Here is a 3,604-nt window from a genome sequence, read left to right on the forward strand (position 1 = left end):
CTTGCCCTGTTCAGACCTCTTATTAAGTGAGTTAAGACAATTACTTCTTCTTTAATTCAGTCTTTATTTGGTTTCCTAATATTGTACTATACAGAATCTTGACTGATACAAGGTATAAAAATAAAGAAACCCTATATGTCTTCATGCAATTTTAAAAAGAGAAAGCAACAAAATACAGAATGTATATGAAAATATGTAACTGCTAGGAATGGCTAACACTTAAATGGGATTTATTTGGGATTTGTTATAGGCTAGACATTGGACTAAATTCTTTATATATACTAACTAATTTAATCTTTACAATACTTCTAATTAGGTGGTTACCATTATCATCCCTGTTTAGGAGATGACAAAGTGTCTGTTGTTAATTTGCTAGTAATTGGCAGAGCCAGGATTAGACCCCAGGCAGTCAAATTCCAGACTCTAATTGCAGGCACTATAATTCCAGTGCTGGAATACATTATGCTAGACTGCCTCTTGCTTCTCTTTATTCCTCTCTGATTTTTTTTTTTTTAAGTGGCTATTGGGCCAGGCGCTGTGGCTCATGCCTGTAATTCCAGCACTTTGGGAGGCAGAGGTGGGCAGATCACAAAGTCACAAGTTTGAGACCAGCCTGGCCAATATGGTGAAACCCTGTCTCTACTAAAAATGCAAAAATTAGCCGAGCATGGTGGTGCTTGCCTATAGTCCCAGCTACTTGGGAGGCTGAGGCAGAAGAAATGCTTGAACCCAGGAGGCGGAGGTTGCAGTGAGCTGAGATCATGCCACTGCACTCCAGCCTGGGCAACAGAGTGAGAGTCCATCTCAAAAAAAAAAAAAAAAAAGGCTATTTCAAATAATTAAACAAATATATGTCAACATCCCAAATTGCACTCAATAGGTGGTTAAAAGACATGTATATACTGTATCAGTTATCTATTGCTGAGTGTATTAATCTGTTCTCCCACTGCTAATATTATACTACACAGAATCTTGAGACTAGGTAATTTATAATGGAAAGAGGTTTAATTGACTCACAGCTCAGCATGGCTAAGGAGGCCCCACGAAACTTACAATCATGGCAGAAGTGGAAGCAAACACATCCTTCTTCACATAGTGGCAGGAAAGAGAAGTGTCAAGCAAAAGGGGAAAAGCCTCTTATAAAACCACCAGATCTCATGAGAACTCACTCACTATCACAAGAACAGCATGGAGGTAACTGCCTCCGTGATTCAATTACCTCCCACCGTGTCCCTCCCATGACACATGGGGATTATGGGAACTACAATTCAAGATGAGATTTGGGTGGGGACACAGCCAGACCATATAATTCCATCCCTGCCCAAATCTCATTTCCTCACATTTCAAAACATAATCATACCTTTCCAACAGTCCCCAAATTCTCAACTTATTCCAGCATTAACCCAAAAGTACATGTCCAAGGTCTCATCTGAGACAAGGCAAGTCCCTTCTTCCTATGAGCCTGGAAAATCAAAAGCAAGTTATTTATTTTCTAGATACAGTGGGGGTACAGGCATTGGGCAAACACACCCACTCCAAATGGGAGAAATTGACCAAAACAAAGGGGCCACAGACCCCATGCAACTCCAAAATCCAATAGGATTTAAACTTTATAATGTACCTTCAGCCCTGCCAAATGCTAGTTCAAAATGTTTAATTCTTTTTGAGGTTTTTAAGTTAGCATTCTTTTTTTACATTGTGACTGCATTTTTCCCACTTCACAGCTGAATTCCTATCTGTATTGTCTCATGTATGAAAGTGTCATTAAAACTTAACCAGTCATTAAACCTTAAAGTTCCAAAATGATGATCTTTGACTCCATGTCTCACATCCAGGTCACGCTGATGCAAGAAGTGGGCTCCCATGGCCTTGAGTAGCTTCTCCCCTGTGGCTTTGCAGGGTACAGCCCCCAACCTGGCTGCTTTCACAGGCTGACGTTGAGTGTCAGAAGCTTTTCTAGGTGCATGATGCAAGCTGTCGGTGGATCTACCATTCTTGAGTCTGGAGGACAGTGGCCCTCTTCTCACAGCTCCACTGGCCAGTGCCCCAGTGGAGACTCTCTGTGGGGGCTCTGACCCCACATTTCCCTTCTGCACTGCCCTAGCAGAGGTTATCCATGAGGGCTCTGTCCCTGCAGCAAACTTCTACCTGGATATTCAGGCATTTCCATACATCCTCTGAAATCTAGGCAGAGGTTCCCAAACCTCAATTCTTGACTTCTGTGCACCTGCAGGCTCAACACTACCTGGAAGCTGCCAAGGCCTGGGACTTGCAGCCTCTGAAGCAACACCCTGAGCTGTACCTTGGTCCCTTTTAGCCCCAGCTGGAGTGACTGGGATGCAGGGCACCAAGTCCTGAGGTTGCACACAGCAGGGAGGCCCTGGATCGGCCCAGGAAACCATTTTTCCCTCTTAGGCCTCTGTGGTTGTGATGGGAGGCGCTGCCATGAAGGTCTCTGACATTTCCCCATTGTCTTGCTGATTAGCATTTGACTCCTTGTTACTTATGCAAATTTATGCAACTGGCTTAAATTTCTCCCCAGAAAATGTATTTTTCTACTGCATTGTCAGGCTGCAAATTTTCCAAACTTTCATGCTTGGTCGTCTCTTAAATGCTTTGCTGCTTAGAAATTTCTTCCACCAGATACTTTAAATAATCTCTCTCAAGTTCGAAGTTCCACAGATCTCTAGGGCAGGGGCAAAATGCTGCCAGTCTCTTTGCTAAAGCATACCAAGAGTCACCTTTGTTCCAATTCCTAGGAAGTTCCTCATCTCCATCTGAGACCACCTCAGCCTGGACTTCATTGTCCATATCTCTGTCAGCATGTTGATCAAAACCAACAAGTCTCTAGGAAGTTCCAAACTTATCACAGCATCCTGTCTTCTGAGCCCTCCAAGTCTCTAGGAAGTTCCAAACTTTCCCACATTTTCCTGTCTTCTTCTGAGCCCTCCAAACTGTTATAGCCACTGCCTGTTACCCAGTTCCAAAGTTGCTTCCACATTTTTGGATATCTTTACAGCAGCACTCCACTCTCTATGGTACCAATCTACTGTATTAGTCTGTTCTCACACTGCTAAGAAAGACATACCTGAGGCTGGGCATGGTCACTCACACCTGTAATCCCAAAACTTTGGGAGGCTGAGACAGGTGGATCACCTGAGGTCAGGAGTTTGAGACCAGCCTGGTCAACATAGCAAAACCTTGTCTCTACTAAAAATACAAAAATTAGCCATGCATAGTGGTGCACGCCTGAAATGCCAGCTCTCGGGAGGCTGAGGCAGGAGAATCACTTGAACCTGGGAGGTGGAGGTTGCAGTGAGCTGAGATCGCACCACTGCACTCCAGCCTGGGCAACAAAGCAAGACTCCATCTCAAAAAAAAATAAAAAATAAGAATAAATAAAGACATATCTGAGACTGGTAATTTATAAAGAAAAGAGGTTTAATTGACTCACAGTTCCACAGGAATGGGGAGGCCTCAGGAAACTTATAATCATGGTGGAAGGGAAACAAACACATCCTTCTTCATTTCACATGGTTGCAGGAAGGAGAAATGCCAAGCAAAAGGAGAAGAGCCCCTTATAAAACCATCAGATCTTGTGAGA

Source organism: Mandrillus leucophaeus, unplaced genomic scaffold (genome assembly GCF_000951045.1).
Source record: "Mandrillus leucophaeus isolate KB7577 unplaced genomic scaffold, Mleu.le_1.0 Scaffold577, whole genome shotgun sequence".
NCBI classification, from domain to species: domain Eukaryota; kingdom Metazoa; phylum Chordata; class Mammalia; order Primates; family Cercopithecidae; genus Mandrillus; species Mandrillus leucophaeus.